Source organism: Canis lupus, chromosome 1 (genome assembly GCF_003254725.2).
Source record: "Canis lupus dingo isolate Sandy chromosome 1, ASM325472v2, whole genome shotgun sequence".
In the NCBI taxonomy this organism is placed as follows: domain Eukaryota; kingdom Metazoa; phylum Chordata; class Mammalia; order Carnivora; family Canidae; genus Canis; species Canis lupus.
This window is the reverse complement of record NC_064243.1, coordinates 14,921,101-14,944,181: the sequence shown is the minus strand read 5'-3', so window position 1 is coordinate 14,944,181 and position 23,081 is coordinate 14,921,101. Positions and strand designations below refer to the sequence as shown.

At 42.6% G+C, this 23,081-nt stretch overlaps 1 long non-coding RNA gene across 2 annotated transcripts in view; it reads right to left on the bottom strand.

Moving 5' to 3' along the window:
- LOC118353368 (uncharacterized) overlaps positions 1-22,184 on the bottom strand; it is a 57,002-nt gene extending 34,818 nt beyond the window's left edge. For both annotated transcript variants that reach the window (XR_004812175.2, XR_007411916.1), the window contains exons 1-2: positions 21,933-22,184; positions 10,679-10,773 (exon numbers count right to left, since the gene is read on the bottom strand). This is a non-coding gene — a long non-coding RNA (uncharacterized LOC118353368). The remainder of the gene's footprint in view (positions 1-10,678; positions 10,774-21,932) is intronic.
- Between the last annotated feature and the right edge of the window lie 897 nt (positions 22,185-23,081).

Sequence of the window (23,081 nt, the reverse complement as noted above, 5' to 3'; positions counted from 1 at the left end):
TAATGTTAGAAGCCAGCAGCTTAACGTTAGCCTTGGCCCTCGTGACCCTGGGAAAGAAGCAAGTCAGAGAGAAGAATGTGCCCTTGCTCAATCACATATTGGTTGAGCCCCACCATGTGCCAGCTAGAAGCTTCCTTTCTAGGACAACAGGCTCTTATGGGCAGAAAAATATTTATGTTCATTCCTCTTGGCCACTAGGCAGTAAAGCACGAATTACTAAAAGCTGTACTGTTCAGATGATTGCACCCAGGGTTAGAAGTAGGAAATCTTTTGTGGACATTGAGATGGGTGTGACCAGATATGAAATCAGTTTTTATTACATGTTTCATCTGATTATTAGCAGCAAATTACCCAATTCTCTGATTCATCAAAACATTTCAACGGGTTCCCTGCTCATAGAAAAAGGAAAAATTGTTTGAAAACCCAGCCAGAAATATTCAACTAAGAGTGACAAGAGGTCTCCAGAGTTCCACACATTACTATGGCAGCTCTGTGGTTTGGAAGTCCAAAGACCATTCACAACACCTTCCCTCTTGCCTTCCTTTACTAACGAGGCTGGAAAGAAAATATTTCAGAGGCCTGCTTGTGGCTAACAGCGACTATGTGACAGACACAGTTCTAGCGGATGGATAAAATAAGTTATTAAGTAGAGCTTTCAAGGGGAGATTTTTTTAAAGCGAGAGGTTCAGCATAGCTCCTTGGGCCACTCTCCTTCCTTTTCTTCTCTAAAACAGGTATGATTCAGGGGCACCTGGGTGGCTCAGTTGGTTGAACATTTGACTCTTGGTTTTGGCTCAGGTCTTAATCTCAGAGTTGAGATTAAGCCTGGCATCGTGCTCTGCCCTGGAGCAGATGAAGCCTGCTGAAGATTCTCTCTCTCCCTTTCCCTCTGCTCCTTGACTCCCAGAGTGCTTGTGCTCTCTCTCTTTCTATAATAATAATAATAATAATAAACAATGATAGTAATGATAAAGTAGGTATGATACCTGGGGTGCAGCAGCCCCCTGGAGGTCATGAAAATGAAAGCTACTTGCTAAGTATAGAAGAGGAAGCTAAACAGAACTGGGTCCTTGAAGACATTTAGAATTGCTTTCCTTGCCCAGGATGATCTACCTCCACACCTTTTGTTGCATATAACAAATGTGGCACATACACCCCTTGCTTGTTTAAGTCCTGTCAGGTGGTCTGCTCCTTGCGGCTCAATGCAATCTTAGTGGACGCACTTCCTGGGACCGTTCAGCATACGCTGGTCCAGCTCTGTCGTTCTGTCATTTACCTCAGTGACAACTGTTTGCACCTGTCTTGGTTGACACTTCCTGGGCCCTCAATGCTGCCACAGCATCAGACAAAATCTGTCTTCTGCCAACCTTCCTGAAGATAAGGGGTTGCAATGATTATTCCCACTTAGTTTGGGCTTTAAATGATGGAGTCTTTGTTTTTACCATATTTCTTAACCTGGTGAGGTGGAGTTTGTGATTCTTCTGGGTTTATTCAAAACCTCTCTTTCCTAATATTCCACATCACTTTTGTAAACAAAGTTCTTACAATTTTCACCTGCAGACTGCCATAGGGGCTAAGTCAATCTACTCTCTCAATCTCAAAGCTAAAAGATCTTTAAAGATCATCTTCTACACAGAACCCTTTCCAATGGCAATAGTTTTCATCCAGAACTCTTATAACGGACTCCATAAACTACTTGAAGGGCAACAGCTCCTGTGAAAGGCCCATAAATATTTGATGGTCCAATCTTAACTCTTCCTAAAGATGAAACCACTTTATACAGTATCAAATTGTCCCCAGAGACTCTTCTGTCTAAATAGTTGGCTGTAGCCACTTTACTTATCATTTGTGGCATCCCGCCTTCCCCTTGAGGAACTTCCACAAATCAATAAGAATTAATTTGTCAGATGTAGAACATGTAGCTTATTTGTAATTATCTTAAAACCACTGTGTGCAAGTCCTGTGTGTGTGGAAATGACTGAGAAGCACCACTACTTGAGACTATAAAGTTATCTCAGAGAATGGACAGAGCTCACCACTGTGCTGCCCCCGCCTTTCCAGAAAGAGCATCAGCAAAGAGAAAGAGTGACAACGGCAACCATTACATGGAACTACTATATGCCAGGCTTCTCTGAGAACATATTTATTTTTAAAGATTTTATTTATTTGAGAAAGAGAGAGAAAGCAGGGAAGGGGCAGAGGGAGAGGCAGCCTCCCCACCAAGCTGGGAGACTCGGGACTCTATCCTGGGACCCTGGGATCATGACCTGAGCCAAAGGCAGATGCTTAACCGACTGAGCCAACCAGGTACCCTGTTCTGAGAACTTTAAATATAATAACTCACTGGGATGCCTGGGTGGCTCAGAGGTTGAGCGTCTGTCTGCCTTTGGCTCAGGGTGTGATTCTGGGGTCCTGGGATTAAGTCCCACATTGGGCTCCCTGCATGGAGCCTGCTTCTCCCTCTGCCTGTGTCTCTGCCTGTCTCTCTCTCTCTCTCTGTCTCTCATGAATAAATAAACAAAATGTTTAAAATATATATAATAACTCATTTAATCCTCACAACAACTTGGTAAGGTAGCTACTATTAATATCCTTGTTATATAAATGAAGAAACCAAGGCAGAGAGAAGCACAGATACTGAATGGTGGGGCTGCAAGTTGAAAGCAGACAGACAACTCCAAAGTCTGGGTCTTTACCACTGTGTTTTACTGCCTGTGGTGGGCAGGTTCTAAGATGGGTCCCCAGGGAACTTGGCCGCTTGATATTCAAGTCCATGTGTAATCCCACCCCTTGAATAGGGACTGGACCTGTACCTTGCTTTAGTCCACAGAATATGGCACAGGCGACAGGGTGTTGCTGCCACAATTGCATCACATAAGGAACTAAAAGTATCATCTGGCCAACTGCCAGCAAGGAACCGAGGCCCTCAGTCCAGCAACCCTCCAGGAACTGAATTCTCCCAACACCACATGAGCTTGGAAGTGGATTCTTCCCCAAGAAAGTTTTCAGAGGAGACTGAAGCCCTAGCCCACATACCTTGTTGAGAGCTCCTGAAGCAGAAGATCCAGCTAACCCAGGCCCTGACCCTGGACCCATAGAACCTGTGGAATAGCAGGCATGTGTTGTTTTAAGCTGCTAAGTTTGTGATAAATTTTTACACAGCAGTAGATAACTTATGTATTGCCTCTTGCTGTAGGTAACACTTTGGGATAAAGATCTGGCCCATCAGAAGTTGTCACTAAATGAGAAAAGAAAATCATCATTGTTTTTGGCTAAAAGTCTGGGTGCAAAAAACATAGTTAAAGGGAATCTGGGTGGAAACATGGAACCGAATCAATGCTACTGTGTTTGTGAGAAGTAGTGTGTTAACTGCTCTCCATCACAGCACACCCCCTCTGACCTTGTTAATGCCTGACCTTGAATCTATAGAGAAGATTACCGGAACAGATCATTAAAGAGATGTACCTTATATACTTTTGAGACAATTTGCTACATCTCAAATAGTTTCTAAAGTCTTTAAGAATTACATGATTTCGGCTGTCATGTTGTATTATGTATAATGAGTGAACATCTGGGACCTAAAAGCTACAAAAAAGCTGACAACTCAGAATGAGGGAAATGCACAGGGAAGTAAGTTACCCCGGCCCAGGAAGGGGTCAGCTGGGGTGGCAATAGACATCTAAAAGTAAGATGTCAGGGCAGATGTGCATGATCTGGGGTAGGTTCAGTGAGTCAGGCAGGTATCAAAGGTTGGATTAAGTCATTGGTTCACAATCCAGGGAGAAAGTCATTGAGTTGGGGACAGGAAGACAAAGAATGTGCAATAAAGGAATGAATTGAGATACACTGAATAATAAGCTCAGTGTACCAACAAAAAAAAGGCCTGGATGACTGAAACACCTTTTGGCCCTAGCCCAGTCACTGGGATCCACCTGAGACCATCTCAGGAAATGGTTCTTGCTGGAATAGACAGTATTAGCCAGAGAAGTCACTTTAAGACCAAAATACAAAGCAAGTCATTCCATAGTGTTTAGAGCTACTTACTGACAGGGGAACGGAGATGGAGCGGGCGTGCAATACCGACGTCATGCAGTTATTCTCTGCTAAGCCTGGACCTTAATCCCCAGCTTTTATAGAGTGAGGGCCGGTGGTGCAGTCACAGAATAGTTAGGTGGAGTAGGGGCCTCCTGTGTGCCAGTCCTCTATACTAGTTAGCTAAAGTGGGGCCTTCTGTGTACCACTTCAGGGAAAACCAGAACAAGCCTTCCCTCATTCTGGTCTGGGCATATGTTAACTTCCATGGGGCTTGGAACATGTAACCCTGAGGGGGCGTGCTTCATGCACAGGCATGAACAAGATGGAGGATCAAAGATGGAGTCAGTGTTGTCAGGACCCTAAAGTCCTCAAGCAAGACTGGCTGAGAGTCTAATGGGGGAGAGGAATGAGAGCCTATAACTGGAGAGGTGCTTATTGGCTCTGCCAAAAGACTGATTCACAGAATGATCTTTCTGAACAGTTCTCTCCAGGAACCACAGGACAGGAGTAGAAGAACCAATCATAGCTTCTTAGCACTGGAATGAGTCTTAGGGGTAATCTCACCGTATCATCTCATTTGATAGATGAAGAGAAAGCAGAAACCTGGAGAGGTCGGTAACGTGTCCGAGCTCATAGAGCAACTTAGTGGCAGTGTCGGAAGCAGGGCCTCGGCCAGGCACTCTTTGCTTGATGCCACGCTTGCCTATTCATCAACGGGGCTTTGAGAGCCCAAGCCCTCAGCACTCAGCAGACAAGCAACACCATGTAGTTAAGTGCTAAATTGCACAGACAGGCTGTAAGCGCTAGAGGAGTTGAGAAGATAAATGAAAGAGGGGTAATTAGAGAGGGTTCAGTCCCACCTAGGCCATGAAGAATGAGGAGGCATGGTGAGTTTTTCTAAGCAAGTCCAAATTTAATCCGCATCACTAACCTCCTTCTCATCAAGACAAGGACCTCCAACACTGTAACATCGCCCCAAACTTCCCCCACTTCCAAATGTTTGTCTAATATATTATATGCAAGAGTTTTTAAATACAGAGAAGAATCAGCTATTTTCAACAATCAATCCAACACATTTTAACAATTTATTCACCGTTGCTTCCTGATTCCCTATCTCTGGCTTCATTTTCCTCTCTCTGAAGCATGTATTTTGTTCAGTGGTTCTTTCAGCAAGGGCTCTGAGAGCCGACACTCCCAGCCCCATGTTCCACCAATGTCTACTTTACCCTCTATCCCCAACAGCACTTTACCTAGGGAAAGACTCCCTCTAGCATTTACTCTTCTTGCTGTCAAGGCTGCTGTCTGTGTGATGGCTGCTCATCCATAGATAGTGGGTCTTAGTGGGGTTTTTTGGTTTTGTTTTTGTTTTCACTTTCATGTTTTTTCACTTTCAAAGTGTCCTATTTGTTTTTTTCTTTTTTTAAGATTTTATTTATTTATTCATGAGAGACACAGAGAGAGAGAGGCAGAGACACAGGCAGAAGGAGAAGCGGGCTCCATGCAGGGAGCCTGATGTGGGACTTGATCCCAGGACTCCAGGATCATACCCTGGGCCAAAGGCAGGCGCTAAACCGCTGAGCCACCCAGGGATTCCCCTCAAAGTGTCCTATTTGGATGATAAATTACCAGGCCACCCAGCTAGAAGCTCGAGAACATGAGCTTCTTGAGTGTAGGGCCTGGGATCTCTTTGCCTATGTGCTTCAAGCACACAGTGTCTGACACATAAACATTTCAGTGTCTGTTGAAAAAAATTAATGACTCTAAGACAGGAATCAGAGCAGAGCAGTTATGAAGGTAGTAAGAGATCGAAGATAATGCAATATTGATGAAACCAGAGCTTCAAGGAGGAGGCTGTGGGTAACAGAACCTAGTGTTCCAGGGAGAGCGAGAAGACTAGAAGAAATAAAATGAATGTGGGCTTCTTGGAGACATGGCTAATTCCAGGGCCAGGAAAGTACAAGAGCAGCATGGGCTATCTCGGGTCAGAAAGCAAGAAAGTGTTGAAAGACTAAGTGAGCCCATGTCAAAAGAACACGGGAACTAGTATAAAAGGGCTCCCACTGGCCACATTTGTGTGGATTTGAGCATTAAAAAGAATAATGAAGGCTATGGGTTAGAAAACAGAAGAAAGGAAAAGAAATCTTGGGTCTGTACTGGTATTGAACAAAAAGGAGCAGGGAAAGCTTTCTTTTACACAAGAACACCAGCCAATAAATGTAGAAGGAACTCGAAAATGGCCATGTTGCAGCCATAACGTAATAATTGGTCGAGGCGAGCATAATCAAAGCATGCAAAACCACTGAGTGAAAAGTTGTCAGGAACAGGTTATTCACATAGTCTCAAAATAATACTTGTTAATTACAAACAAGGAAAAGACAATTTTATAATGGAGAAATTTGGCAGGCAACAACATAGTTACCAAGTGGATAATGGGATAAAATTGACTGGTACCTCCTGATGTGATGCAATTGGAAGTACACAACGTTTTTTTATATGGTAGCCTTGCCAAAACACAAAACAAAACAATGTTTAAAGTGAATCTAAACTTGAGGAACCAATCAGATAAAGTCTAGAATGAGAAACCATTTACAAGACAATCGACCTGAACTCTTTGAAAATGTCAACTATCATGAAATTCCACAAAAGAGGATGGAACGTTCTAGAATATAAATTAAGGGAGCTTGGAAAAACAAAATCATCAAAGACAACATATGGAATTTATTTGGAGTCTGGATTTAAAAATAAGGACAACCAAATTTCAAAAGCCATTTTGGGGGACAACTTAGGGTGTTGAATATGAACTATTTATTAAACGATCTTACAGAATCAATGTTAAATTCCTTGGGAACAATAAGGTATTGTAGTGAATGACCTTTTTTTAGGAGATACCTGTTTAAGTATTTAGAGTGAAGCATTTAGGTGAAATGTTATGATAAATACAAGCTTCTATCAAATTGCTCTGGCAACACACACACACACACACACACACACATAGGGGAACCGAATGTGGATAGTGTTGGTTATTTGGTGAAGTGAGGTGAAGAATATATGGGTATTCATTGTATTATTCTTTCAGGTTTTCTGTGGGTTAGAAAACCCAAAATTAAAAGAAGGAAAAAAAGAAAAAAGGAAGGAGGGAGGGAGGGAGGGAGGCAGGAAGGAAGGAAGGAAGGAAGGAGGAAGGGAGGGAGGGAGGGAGGGAAGGAAGGAAGGAAGGAAGGAAGGAAGGAAGGAAGGAAGGAAGGAAGGAAGGAAGAGGGGAAAGCCTGGAGGAAAAGCCAAGTGGTGACAATGAAGAGGGCATCTGCCAAGCTTCAGGGGACAGTTCATTTGGAGTGGTAGAAATCAATTGCCACAGGTCAAGGAGGGAACAGAAAAAAAAGAATGGTAATGGCTGCCAATAAAAATGAGGTAGGAGAAATAAGACAATAACTAAAGGAAAATCAGGATCAAATAGAAGTTTTTTGGCTATTTTTTTTTATAGAAGAGTTGGATAATCGTTTGAGGGTAGAGGCTCCAAGTAGAAATGAAGTGGCTGCTGACACCAAGAAGGTAGGATGAGCCATGCTGGGAGAACAGCATCTTGGGTATGTGTGGAGAGGTCACTTTGGTAACCTGAGTCCCTCTTCCATGGGGACCGATGGTTGGAAGCCTGTTTCTTCTCTCTTCCACTATCTACCCCTAAAACTCTACATTGATATTTCCTCTGTAAATTTGGAGAGGTCATTGCTCATGCCCCCCTGGGGCCACCATATGCATAGTAACCCCCAACTCCATCTTCTGCAGACTTCTACGTGGCTCATCTAATGCTCATTTATGAATAATTCCCTGAAGGGGTCACTTACACTGGAGATTCACAGAGGGGCACCTGACACTGTTTCCTGACCCTGTTTCAGCTTCTTGGTTCTTCATTTCTCCATGGCAGCCTTGAGTCGCAGCAGAGTACTCCCAGCACTAAGTCCTTCATGCCATTCTTCCATTTCTACAGTTGTGAGGTGTGATGGAAGTTGGAAGCAGAGGGCATGAAGGCAGGTTGAAAATGGAGGCAAGCATGTCTCAAGGTGGATTTTATGGTTTAAGGCCTATTGTCATCTTCCAGGATGTGTTCTAGAGGCTTCTGATGACACAATAGGTTGTATGGAGAGATTTACTTGAGGAAAGGATAAAGATAGGACCAGGAGATTTTTAAGTTAAAATTTTAATACTTACCCAAAGTAATATATGTAATGATATGTGTACATTGTTTAAAAAGTCAAGTATTACTGACAAACTTGTGATTTAAAAAAAACAACAGTATTTTCCTCCCTTTTCCTTCCTAGTCTTGATATCCATCATTTATCAGCTGCCTCTGGTATCGACAATCATATTTTGAAATAATATGCTTATATTAATACTTCTTGCTTAATTTTACTTATTTTCTGTTCATTTCCTTCCTTTGAAGATAGCCTTTAGGGCAGCCCGGGTGGCTCAGCGGTTTGGCGCCTGCCTTCAGCCCAGGGCATGATCCTGGAGTCCTGGGATCGAGTCCCACTTTGGGCTCCTTGTGTGGAGCCTGCTTCTCCCTCTGCCTGTGTCTCTGCCTCTCTCTCTCTGTATGTCTCTCATGAATAAATAAATGAAATCTTAAAAAAAAAAAAAAGAAGATAACCTTCAATGATTAGAGTATCACCACCAACACCCAATCTATATGAACAAGCACATGCCAAATCCACTGTTCCTCTTCGCATCCTCCCCATATAGCTACATCACAACTTCTGGTTAAATTGGTAGCCATTGTCTACTTTTTTATTTATTGCATTACTTTAATAAGCACTTATTTATTTATTTTTAAAGATTTTATTTATTTATTTATTTACTTACTTCTTTATTTGAGAGAGAGAGAGCACAAGTGGGAGGAGGGGCAGAGGGAGAGGCAGAAGCAGGCTTCCCGCTGAGCAGGGAGTCTGATGTGGGGCTCAATCCTAGGACCCCAGGATCATTACCTGAGCCAAAGGCAGATGCTTAACGACTGAGCCATCCAGGCCCCAATAAGCACTTATTTAATGTTTACTATGTGCCAGGTACTCGGTACTCTATAAATATTAATTTCAAGTCCTTATTAGAAATAGAAGTATTATTAGCCACTAAACCATAAGGTTTACTATGATGACATTTCATTTCCTGTAAGATAATTTTTTCAAGAAAATCTTTTTTCTCCCTTACTAGAATAGGATTCTTTGTCTTTCTATTCTATTTGGTGGGGAACTTTCTCAGCTTTACCTTTCTTCTTTCTATCGATTATTTTAAATCAATGCTATCATAATTTTGATTTCCACGTTGTTCTGTTTCTTTTTTACAGCATTTTGACCTTATTTTATAAATTCAGTATCTTCTCATATGTCTCTGAAGATATTAAAGCTTTGTTGGCACTGTTTCAAAGTTTTCTTTGCTCTCTGCCTTGTATGGGGGGGCATGCATGTGTGTGTGTGTATGTGTGTGTGTGTGTCTGTGTTTCTTATTTTGGGGGGGCTCTTTATGTTAAAAGATTTCATCAAATGTCTGATGGCCTTTGGCTGTTAAGATTTAAGGGTAGAGTACCAAAAAGTTGATTTGAAGTCCTTTGTGCCCGGGATAGACTTGACTAACAGTGGGCCTCAACCAGTCATTTTCTTCCTCTCCTTTCCGATATTAGTATCTAGATATTTCTTCTTGGGCCAGTTACATTCCCTGTAGGGAACTCCTCCAGTGTCCTACTCGGGGACTATTCTGTATGGAGATTTTCATTAAATCCCATCTGGTCCCTCCCGTGTTCTGGCAGTGTGTGTTTGTGGGGAAGGGGATGGTAACCTACTGTGTGGGGTGAGGAGCAGGATGCCCAGGTGTGTGTGTGGGAAGGGACTCGATGTGCCTTATAAAGACTTGCAGCCAAGTTCACCAGCTCCATCCTGCCCCTCTGCTTTCAGAGGAACCTGGTCCTTTTCTACCAATGCCGAGTTTCTGTAGTTATAATCATTCTGCTTCTTGTGACTTGTACCTTTTAGTCTTCAGAGGAAGAGACGTTGATGTGTGGCCTTTAACTCCATGAGAGTTGTTTTCAAATTAATTGGATTCTGAAAGTGAGTTATTGTGGGAGCAAGCACAAAGTTTGATGAATTAGTTCATTTGGAAATGAACTCGTGATGACTTCAAACCTGCAGTAGGAAATCTTCTAGTACCTTCCTCCCAAATACCATAAGGCCCTACTGAGGAGGAGGTTAAACACAACTGGTGTTGAATTCAGGCCTCAGCCTCAGGACAGCTTTCCAGAGGAAAATGTACATCTCCAAGCAGGGGTTCCTTACAGAATATAGAAAATAACCTCCCCCTGCCACATTCTTTCATGGAACATGAGACTTTGGAGGCTTCCCTCAAGCAGGTTTTTAGAAATTATAGTCACGTCACCTCAAAAAATCTATATCAAGATGAGGTGTTCACTCTTTTCTCAGCTGGGACCTAACTACAAAGCTCTGCTCTGTCAGAACCATGGCTTCACCCATTGTCTGGTTACTCTTCTCCCCCTCACGATCTCCTTTTCCTGTATAAATTGGTGAAGGTGGCTAATTTTCATTTATTCAAGGTCCGCAGGTACTAAGCAAAGATCAAAAGTGGCCTATTTGAGGGGTACCTGGGTGGCTCAGTCCATTGAGCATCTGACTCTTGATCTCAGCTCAGGTGTTGATCTCAGGGTTGTGAGTTCAAGCCCCATGCTGGGCTCCATGCCTAAAATAAATAGATAAAATAAAAAGTGGCCTATTTGAGTATTCAAAGGATGTTTACTATAGAGATTTTGTAATGGCAAAACAACACTGAAAATAAAGCCGAAACATCTATCCATGTGGCACAGACTAAATAAATTACTGTATAATGACAAGTTAGACAGCCATATTATAGTAAAGTTCAAAAATCACAGCCCAGAACAGAATTTAGAAGAATATACACATATGCACATATACGTACACACCCTTGTATATGCACAGAAAAGTCCTAAAAGCACATAACCAGATGTAACAATATTACCTCAGGGATGGGAGTGGGTGCAAAGGACATAACTGGTCAGGTCTACCTTTTAATTTACACACTCTGAAATTTTGTTTCCAAAAACACATACTACGTTGTATCATTTAAATTTTATTTCATTTAAAAAATTGCAATAGGGCAGCCCTGGTGGCTCAGCGGTTTAGCTCTACCTTTGGCCCAGGGTGTGATCCTGGAGACCTGGGATCGAGTCCCACATCGGGCTCCCTGCATGGAGCCTGCTTCTCCCTCTGCCTGTGTCTCTGCCTCTCTCTCTCTCTCTCTGTGTGTCTCTCATGAATAAATAAATAAAATCTTTAAAAAATAATAAAATCTTAAAAAAATTAAAAATTAAAAATTGCAATAAAATACACATAAAATTTGCCTTCTAACCTTTTTTTTTTTTTTTTTGAAGTACCCACAAAGTGAACAGAGTATGGAAGAAACAGCTGGAATCTGGCACCCTGAGCTGTGGGCCTGGGGCAGCTAAGTGGGTAATCCAAGTAAAGGCAAGGATGCCAGTGGAGGCAGCACCAGCTTGGAACACAGTATGGAAACAGGCATGGAGCACGGCATGGAACCCAGCATGGAACCCAGCATGGAACCCAGCATGGAGCCCAGCATAGCAAAGTATGGGCCAGTTGTTCCCAGAGTCTGTAGCATCTGACTGTTCTGGGGATGGGAGAGGGTGAATTCACATTTCACTCTTGTAAGAGTCCACGCCAGGTAGTCTGGGTTTAGACAGCTGCTTTGTGGCTGACCAGCTGTGTGCCCTTGGGCAGGGTACCTAAATTCTCAGGGCTTCAGTTTCCTTACCTAAAATGGGAATAAAGGTAATGTAAGTTGCATAGGTTGGTAAAAGGATGGAAACAATTAATATACATTATGGGCTTAGAGCAGCACCAGTGCACATCAAGCTCTGTGTAGCTATCAGGGGTTGTGGGTGTTATCATTAACAGGGATCATCATGATTATTATTACATGCTTCCTGTTTTTTAAAAAAATCTTTAATTCAGACAACATATTCACTCAAATGAGTGACATCAGATTTCAACATCCCGATTTGCACTACCAGGTTTGTTCGTTTTAAGACAGACACACACACAAAAGCTGCTTCTCCCAAGAAATCTGATTAAGACAAGTTTAAGAGAATAAATTACTTTTCATTTTACATTAGCACGTAGACAGGTTCTTTAAAGTTTATGCTAATATGATTATTCAGGATACAATAACTGACCCTAAAGAATGAAGATTTGATAAAGAAAGAACGTTATGGCTTTTATTTTTTTTTAAAGATTTTATTTATTTATTCATGAGAGACGAGAGAGAGAGAGAGAGAGAGAGAGAGAGAGAGAGAGAGGCAGAGATACAGGCAGAGGGAGAGGCAGGCTCCATGCAAGAAGCCTGATATGGGACTCGATCCCCAGTCTCCAGGATCACAACCTGGCTGCAGGCGGCGCTAAACCGCTGCGCCACTGGGGCTGCCCTGTTATGGCTTCTGTAAGTCCAGAACACTACGGCTGAGCTGCATGGTAAAACATGTGGAACTGTACCTGAACCATAAACAGTTTTTGCAGGTATTGGTGTATTAACATATCAATACTTCAGTCCACTTATCACAGAGTAGTGCCATAGTTTGCTTACCATTGTATTACCTTTACTGACAATAGCACATGACATGGATGCATTATAGTGTGTAGCTGTTCCAGAGGAATCCACAGAAAGTGTTCACCGGATATCAACCCACCAGCTGAGCCTGACTTGCTTCTTCCTCAGGTAGTACCTTGGTGGGAATGCAACTAGCTCACTGTAATCATTTATTCAATATTGAGGGAGACCTCATCATCCGCCCAACCTTCAGAGAACATCAAATCCTCCTGTTAGTGCTGCAGTATACCCAGAAACTATAAACTGACTGTACTGGGTTAAGCAGTGTCCATTGAAATTCATTTTCACCTGGAACCTGGGAATGTGACTTATCTGGACATAGCGTCTTACAGATGCAGTCAAGTCGGATCAGGTTATACTGCATTAGGGTGAACTCTAAATCCAATCCAATCTTATAAGAAGAGGCAAATTTGGATGCAGATGCATATCCGGAGGGAGAAAGGCCGTATGAAGATAGAGGCAGACGTTGAAGTGATGCATCTGCAAGTCAAGAAACACCAAGGATTGCCAGCAGATACTGGCAAGGAAGATTCTTCTCTAGAGCCTTTGGAGGGAACCCATCCCTGCTGACACCTTGATTTTGGACTTTGAGACTCCAGGACCACGAGAGAACAAGTTGTTTTAAGTCAGCCAGTTTCATTACTTTGTATCAGCAGCATCAGCAAACCAACTCACCAACCAAGTCACGGTCTGCTGCCAACACAATTCCACACCACTTGTCAGCTCGGTGAGGGCAGGAACCCTGCCTATCCTTATCATGATTATATCCCCACCACTTTCAACAGTGCCTGGTACCTACAGTGAACTTGATAGGGTTTGGTTTAAGTCAAGAGGAATGAATTCATTTGATCCTCAGAATAGCCCCAAATTACATCTGAGTAAGCATCAGCCCAAAGGCTCATAGCAAGAAGAGGGCAGGTCCAGGCCCCCAATCCAGCCTGTGTTTCCAGTAAAGAGCTGCCTGACGGTCTGGGCCCACACAGTGCAGCGCCTTGTCTGAGAGTTTCCTGGAATGTGAGGTCAGCCTGCTTGCGGAGTTCCTCTGGCCTGTGGGAACTTGACCTGAGATAGCAGAACCTTCTTATGTTGAATAACTGGCCTTTTCCGTGCCTGTGTTGGTCTGGCGGCCACAACCGGAGCTCCAAGTTCCTTAAAGGAGCAAAAATCCTTGAGTGACCAAGTAAATGCAGTCCCTTACCCCTTCCTAAACCAAGAATCCAGCTTCTATATGACTTCATGCAGCTCCAAGTAAATGAAGTAAATGATGGAAGGAAAACAGGAACCAGTTGACAAACTGAGCAGACTTGCTCAAGAAAGTGCAGCGAAGGTCACCTATTACCCACAGCACTGGCCATGACACCTTAAATGTCACCAGAAACACAGGTAAATTGCCACGCTAGATAGTAAGTGCCAACCATCTGGACTTATTGTCCAGACTCTTGGCAACAGTTGACAACTTAAAATGTTTCAGATTGCTATGGAAACAGAACGAAAATATCAGTAATTGTCAGTAATTTCTTACCCTGAAACTCAAATCCAGCTCTGATTTCCATAATTACCTAGACATGGTTCGAAAAAGTGCTCATAAAACCCAAGGATCTTGTTCTGCCCAAGGCAAAGCCAAACGTGAATAATCCCTCTGGATACCTGCCTGCCAATGGTGCCTCTGCTTGTTCTCGGGACCGGCCAGGAGAGGAAAATGCACTCACTGTGCCGCACAAGATGCTGGAATGGAGAGAAAGGATTGCATCATGTGTCAGAGCCAGGGGAGCCTCACACTCCCAGACAGACCTTGCATTGTTTAAGAGCTGGTCCTTAAAGGGCGTGAGTGATAAGCCAGCAAGCCTTTCAGCTAGAGGGTCCTACATCACCCAACCCTGTGCTCAGTCACTGAACACTGGCCTGAATGACAGAAGGAAGACATGCTCCCAAGGCCCTCCTTTCCTCCATAGCCATCAGCGTTGCCTCCACGATTCACCATCTCCCTTGATTCCTGTGATAAGGCGAGTTCCGTATTGTTCTATGTCAGACACTAAGGGAAGGTCCAGGCCTGAAACGTTCCTTGGTCAGAGCATCCATTGTCTCCCCTCTGCTACCCGTTAAGGCTCCTCCTGTGGCTCTTTCTGTCTAGTGACATGCGGCCCTGGGTCTCTGCCCTGAAAGTAAAAACGCCCTCCTCTGACTCCAGTCTCTCCCTTTGCTGTCTTTACAATCAAGTGTCTGGAAGTGGTGGTAAATACTCGCTCTGCACCTCCTCACCTCCATTCCGCTCCCCCTCACCTCCATTGCATTCCTAGACCGCAGGATTACCCCAAGGCTGCACTTAAATTATCCATGATAATGACTGTGACTTAGTAAGGCTTGGGAAGAATCCATTGTACTTCTTGCTGATTACTCTTTTTTCACCTTAGGTAATAATTCAGATTGTTAATGACCCCCTGCTTTGAAAATCTCTTTCCATTTAGTTTTTGCACTACTGTTTCTCCTTTGTCCTCTGGCCACTGGTTCTGTTTCATCTGCTGATTCTTCTTCCATTTATTTCCCACATATTAGTGTTCCCTTTAGTTCCATGCTTGGTCTTCCTCTCCATGTCCTCCATCTATATCCTGGGTAACATCATCATCCATGCTCAGGGTTTTCTCTACCACAAGACAGCTTTGCCAACAATAGACAGCTTCTATCTGAGATCTTTCCTGGCTCTACACGCACTAGTCATCTGCCTGTAGGAGGTTTCCACTTAGCTATTGTATATACTCAACAAAACCAACAATGTGTTCAAGGCTAAATATTCTCTTTCCCACAATGCTCTTCTTCAAATGTCTCTTTTCTTTGTTTAAGAAAATGCTAGTCAAGCCACAACCCTGGAAGTCTTTTTTTGACTCTTCCACCAACTATACCTACCTCTCACCTACCCTAAATTGATCACCAACCCAACTTCCTAAAGTAGTAAGCTCATCCCTCCATAACTGCATCAGTTCTGGTCTTCCCAACTTCTTACTGATAACCGATAATTACAATTGCCTCCTAGAGGCTTTCTCCACATACCAGCTGGCTTCTTCTAGTCTATATTGCCAATAGAATTTTATTTCGAAAAATGCACTTTGGTTTAATGTCACTGCCAGCTCTAAATCACTCAGGGGCTCACCTCTATCTCTTCAGTATGTATTTCAAAGTTCTTAGCATGGCCATCAAGACCTTCATGATTTGGTCCTTATTAATCTGATTTCATGCCTCAACAACCCCCAATGCACCTGCATTCCATCCAATCAAGATCTACTGTCCATGTCTTTGTGTCTTTCAACATGCCCTCCAGCTGGTGCCTGTGACCAGTTCCTCTTGGCCAATGACTCAGCTTAAGCATCACCTCCTCCAAGAAGACTTTCTTTTTGACCTACCTCCCAGATAAGATAGCGGTGCTTTTTCTTTTTCTTTTCAGTTTTATTGAGATATACCTGACAGCATTGTGTAAATCGAAGGTGTACATATTGTTTTGATACACTCATACATCGCAAAATGATTACCAGCCTAGCATTAGCTAAAACCTTCATCACATCTCCTAATTACCACTTCTTTTTTGTGGTGAGAACACTGAAGATCTACTCTTTTTGCAACTTTCAAGTATATAAAACAGTATTATTAACTATAATCACCATCCTATACATTAGATCCTCAGAACTTACTCATCTTATAATTGGAAATTTGTACTCTGACCAACATCTCTCCATTTTCCCCACCCAGAACCTCTGGTAAACAACATCTAGTCTCTGTTTCTGTGAGTTCAGTTTTTCTAGATTCCACATATAAGTGAGATCATGCAGTAGTGAGTAGTGGTCTACCTGTGTCTGATTTATCCCACTAGTAACCACCTTTCTTATGAGAAGCTAGACACCCCATTTTCACCTATGTTATAGGATATTCACCCAACATTGTAATTATTGTTTGTCTTAACTTTCCTCCTCCACTAGATTATTAATAAGTTGAAGACAGGAACTGTATTTTGTCTGTCCAGCTGTCCACCACTGCCTAGCCCAGTGCTTGGCACAGAGTGGTACTGAGTAAACCTTCACTGAACACATGAGCACAGCAAACAAAATAAATATGGAGATGTATCAATCACTGAGAACACAAAGGATGGAAGTCCCAGACAAGACTCCACAGAAGGTTATGTTTAGAGGGTGTAAAGTTCAAGCTACTAGATGTGGTGATGGAGTTCATTACATAAATAAACTGTATATCAGATTGCAATGATAACTACATGCATTGGCTCTCATTCTATACATAGTTAAATCTTAGTGTGGAAACCAGGCTGGCACTGTGGTTGCATAGTGAACAGAACAAACAACTCTGTCCTCCCCACTTCCACCTTATTCATGCAATTATTTGCATGAATTATTGAATTCACTTTATTTATTTAATTATTTAATTAAATAAAATTTAATTATTTAATTATTTAATTAATTAAATTTAATTATTTAATTAATTAAAATTAATTAAAATTTAATTATTTAATTTAATTATTTAATTATTTAATTAATTAAAATTTAATTATTTAATTATTTCAACATCTCCTCACAGTATTCCAGGCATTATCCTGAGTGCTTCATAAGTATATGCATTTTTTTAAAGATTTCTATTTGTTTATTCATGAGAGACACAGAGACAGAAACACAGGCAGAGAGAGAAGCAGGCTCCATGCAGGGAGCCCAAAGTGGGACTCAATCCCGGGACTCGAGGATCACGCCCTGGGCCCTAGGCAGACACTCAACCGCTGAGGCACCCAGGGGTCCCAGCATATGCATTTAATCCCCATAAAAGCCCTGTATGATTGTTGCTGTTCCCATTGTACAGAGAAAACTAAGATTCATGGAGCTTAGCTAATTTGCTAAAGATCATAAGGTACGTGGTGGTACAACATGGATTTAATCCAAAGTATGTCCAATTATATACTTTTTCCTGCTCTTAATCATTATACTCTAACAACACCACAAATTTAGCTTGAAGATCACTTGTATTCTTTTTTTTTTAAAGATTTTATTTATTTATCTTTAAGATAAATAAATCTTTAATTTATTCATTATCAGGTAGAGGGAGAAACAGGCTCCCCACAAGGAGCCCGACATGGGACTTCATCCCGGACTCCAGGATCATGCTTGAGTCAAAGGCAGATGCTCAACCGCTGAGCCACCCAGGTATCCCAATCACTTGTATTCTATTCAGATACTTGGTTATTGTGGCTACCATAGAATCCTAAAAGTACGTAGGAAGTTTATTTCAACTTCTCCTTTTACAGATAGGACTATTAGTATGGGGAGGAGGATTTGTAATAAAAATTGATCCAAGAAAATATAGAAGTTTTGCAAGTGAGCATTTATGTTCCAAAGCCATGAAAGTATGGCTATTAGTGTGATTTATCACCCTCTTCTGGTCTTTGGAGCCTAGAGAATGGGGGGTGGAATGGTTTTGAGAGGTAAGAATTTTACCTTGAGCAAATGCTGTGCTTTGGGTGAGCTCTGCCTCTTTATTTTCACAAGGGCGATGACACTCAGAAACAGCAGCGTGAATATGATGGGTGTACAAGAGGCCACTTGGTACTCGGGGCAGCCAAGTTATTTAAGGTGTTCAGAAAAATAAATCTGTATCCCACTGAAGTGTTCTTTAACAAATGAATTCTGCAGGGGGCGGGGGAAGTAGTTTCAATGCAGTGTTCATTTTGAGAGTTGAGATAGAGCCTGAGAGATTTAAAAAAAAAAAGAAAGAAAGAAAAAGAAAGGAAAAGAAAAGAAGAAAAGGCAAGAAAAGGCAGTGGCAAAACCAATCTTAAAAAGGCAGCTGCTTTTCAATGTGGTTCTGGGAAGGCTTTCCAGAACCCCCAGGTAAGGAAAAATTTGTACTGCCCTGGAAAACTAGACATAGTCTACAGCATACCCTGCCCCATGATCTGGTCCTGATTCTATGGGGACTATTTGACAGCTGTGCAGCACGTTAGGTAACTGAGAGCAATGCAGGATGGTTCCTGTCCAGAGACACACAGATGAGGGTGGAAGGACGCCCTCTCTCTTGTGGAAAAACCAGTCTGCTCCCATTGCACATTGAATATTCCTTTAGTCTTCTTTATTTTTTTCTTTATCTTCTCCCTTCCTGGGTGTACCAGCCTGGTCTTCCTATGATGAGTAAAATAAGATCCTTGACACAAGTTCATATTTATATCCTTTGGAGGATATTTCCTTTTTATATCCTTTCGTATTTATCTTTATGACTGAGAATTCAGCAGGGAGGCTGTGCCTCTGGTCCTGCCCCTTCCCCCTTGACCCAGTTTTGAACCGAACTCCAAAGTGTGAAAGTTCCCAAGCGCCAAGTGTCAGGTTATGACTCTTGTGCTTGGGAGCAGATACTGTTCACCCTCTGCCAGTTTGAGAATCCCCACACCACATCCACAGGTTGACAGATGGCTCCCCTTTGATGTCCTATTCGAAAGGTGAGGTATGAAGCAATGCCCAGAAAGGCATAACATTTTCATCAGCTTTATTAAGTACAATTTATACACAATAAGGGTGCCTGGATGGCTCAGTGGTTGAGCCTCTGCCTTTGGCTCAGGTCGTGACCCTGGGGTCCTGGGATCGAGTCCCACGTCGGGCTCCCTGCAGGGAGCCTGCTTCTCCCTCCGCCTGTGTCTCTGCCTCTCTGTGTGTCTCTCATAAATAAATAAATAAAATTAAAAAAAAATTCATACACAATAAAATTCATCACTGAAACGACTTAAAAGTGTGTGCTACTTGATGAGTTTTGACAAATATGTATATTTGCCGACCAGCACCACAATCAAGATCTAGAACGTTTCTATCCCCTCCAAAAAGTTCCCTCATGCCCCTTTGCATTCTATCCCTTTTCCTGCCTATAGGCCCTGGCAACACCATTGATCTGCTTTCTTTCACCATCAGGTTTGCCTTTTCTAGAACATCATGTAAATAGGATCACACAACGCTTAGGCCTTGGTGTCTGGTGTCTTTCACTTAGCAGAACACTCTTTAGATTCAGCCTCTTGCATTAGTAGTTCACATTCCTTTTTATTACTGAGTGATATTCCATCGTATGGCTTCACCACGGTGCGCTTATCCATTCCCCAGCCGAGGGACATCTGGATTGTTTCTAGTTTGGGGTTTTTTATAACTAATAATAAGTGGGATCCCTGAGTCATTTATACATTGGGTAAGTGTATATTTAACTCTAAAAGAAACTTCCAAACTTTTCCATTTTTAGATTCCCACCCACAGTACATGAGAGTTCCAGTCGCTCCACACCCTCACCAACACCTGGCATTGTCAATCTTTTTAATTTTAGTCTTTCTAGTCGATGTGTTGTGTTATCTCATTATGGCCATAATTTGCATTTCCTTGATGATTAACAGCGTTGGGTGTCTTTTTGTGTATTTATTTGGCATCTGTACATCTTCCGGGGTGAGATTTCTATTTAGATTTTCTGCCCATGTTTTAATCAAGTTGTTTATCTTCTTATTGCTGAGTTTTTAATGTGCTTTATTTATTCTGAATACAAGTCCTTTATGAGATGTGTGTCTTGCAAATATTTCCTCACAGTCTGCAGCATGAGAAAGCATTACATTTTGACAAATAAGAATTTTCTAATTCAAAATCCCTGCAAATGCAAACCAGCACTTCATATCTAGTCCACTGATGTCTGCAGAGCAGCAGCAGCCGGCCTTCTGGGGGAGGGAAATAAACAACACGCAAGAAGTTCCAGAATTTGGCCTCGATAGAAGCTGCTTTCTGCTTTCACCCTAACCCCCGTCTCTCGATTTTCCTGCATTTTGTTTTTTCCAGTTATTTTCTTTCTTGTGTTACTTGCCTTCTGTAGTTATTGTAATTTTAGGCTTCAACATGTATATGGAACATCCGTCTGTTGTTTCTTTTCCAACGCAAATGAATACCTTGCTTCGGGGTTTCACAGTGAGCCCCAAGTATAGTCTCACAGACCACAAAGCTGTTCATATGGAAATTGTTCCTAATTGCTCCCAATTCAACCTCTGGGTGTTATACCATTATTCTTCTAGAGACTGGCTTCTCTCCTCCTGGCTTTTTGGACAGATTGGAAGGCTATGAGGGTAAAGATTCAGACATCCTGGAAATAACATGAGTTGTTACTGTGAGAAACCCCACAGAAGCCCCATAAACCGAAAGCAAAAAAACCTTTCTCTTTGGAGCTACTGCCTCCCCCGGTGCCCCCATCCCTTGTTTCATTAGTCTATGCTTAAGCTTAGGTGTGTGTTTTCATTTTCATGCATAACCCAACCTTCTCTGCACCTCTAGCATGCTATCAGCACCTTCTGGAACAGTTCATGTGGGTCAGATTTGCATTAGTCACGTCTGTGGGTCTTGGGAAACAGGAACAGAGACTGGGAGCCTGGTTTTGAGTCTCTGATTAGCCTGTCCTTGTGATACTAGAAAGGACTGGAAGTCATTGTTCCTAGGAGTTTTCTGATATTTAGGAATGACCTTATGAAAAAGTATCCACTAATAGCCTGTTTATTTTCAGCTATCATATTAAACATTCCAGCAGAAAAAGACAAGATCAAAAACCCCAAAGTTTGAATGCCTGCTTCCCGGATGGAGTTTCAGAACTGCTTAGGAGCCGATAGCCCCCAAATCCCATGGCGTTAATAACCTAGGAAAGCGTGGAGGATGCGGGTCCCTGGGGGATCCCGTCTTGGGTTTGAAGGCATTTTGTACTCTATCAGGCGAAAGGAAACACGCATTAGCCAAATACAGGCAGACTGCTCAGATGCTAGAAAAGATTCCCACGAGAGCCCCTTAAAGCTTTCCTGACTGATCTTCGAGTTTTAGGTTATGCCCAAGCAGACGGTGCTGGAAGCCCATTTGCTCCAATGGGGCGGACAGCTCGCCGGAATCAAACCAGGCCAGACCTTTGGCAGATCTCTTCCACCGGCTGAGATGAGTCAGGGAGCCCAGGCTCCAAGTGTCTAAACCTCAGCCTGGGGACTCCTGGGACCCCCAGCCAGGTCGGAGCCCCAGGGATGGGCAGCCAGAAGCCAAGGGGTCTCATTTTCCCTCTGCTGTCACACTGTCATTCCTGATACTCTCTAAACATTTAAGCCAACATGTAAGTAAAAATCAGCATTAAACCCAAGAGTAAGATTTTGGTTACACGCCTAGAAAGGTCATTACCAAGGAAGATGCAGTGACCTGACCCTCCAGCTCATCTCTGGCTCTGACGGCTTCTGAGGCATCATACATATTCTCGCTTCGTGAATCTCTTAATGTTCAGTGGGACCTGGGCTCACAATCCATGGGATCTAGGTGTGCTGAGAAAGAGGACCTGGGAATAGCCCCCCAGATGGCCTACAGACGTCTGCCTTCTGCCTTCCATGCCAGGTGAAGATGGAGAGGTGTCAGCAGTTGTGAAAACCTCTGCCCTAAGGGACTTCAGACAGGAACAGAAAATTTAAGGGACTTTGGACAATTGTTACCAGCAGAAGTCTGGGAAATGACCAAGGTCAGGTGTTTGCTGAGCTATTCAATGAGGCTGCATAAGCAATAAGAAGAGGTTCATAGGGTTTTAGTGTCACTGAGGTTTCCAGGGTAAATTAAAGAAAGCAGTGAAGTAAGAGGAGAGTGGATTTAAAAATTAACCTGTGTGTGAATGTACTATGTTCGGAACAGGAATTAAAAAGCAAACAAGGATTAATTGATTTCTCCTCCTTCCCCAGAAGCAGGACGCTGGCATTTCAGGAGCAAAATTGATTGGTTGAGAATACACTCTGCTGGGTAATTAAACAAGGAGGCCGATCAATACTCAGTAGCTGGGATTTAGATACCCATTGACAAGCTAACAGAAGAATCCAGAAGGGACCAGGAGAATAGCTATTTGGCTCAGGCAAGGTTGGATCTTAAGGTTTCTGAGTTGAAAAAAAAAAAAAAAAAAAAAAAGAGCCTTGCTTTCCTTTCCTCTCTTGCTTTAAAAACTCCTTTGATTTAGTATGAACCCAAGCAAAAATAAAGATCCCCATTCAGAGTATTTTTCTTAGTGGCAGGTGACAGATGTAAAGGGCCCAATTTGTGATTACATGGTTCACTTATGCAACTGCAATTAAGCTGCCTGTTATGTTCACGCAGCTAAATAAAAATTACAACCAAGTTACTTATTAGCTACCTTGAACCTGCCTCCCTAAGAGCTAGAGGGTTAGTGGAGAGAGCGAGCTGGAATGGTCTGCCTTGCTATCTGTTGCGGTTTTAAGTCAGCTGGGTCATGAGCATCCTGTGTGTCTGAACAACCAGCGCTGCCTCCAGACTAATCAGATTAGCGGGCCCACCGGC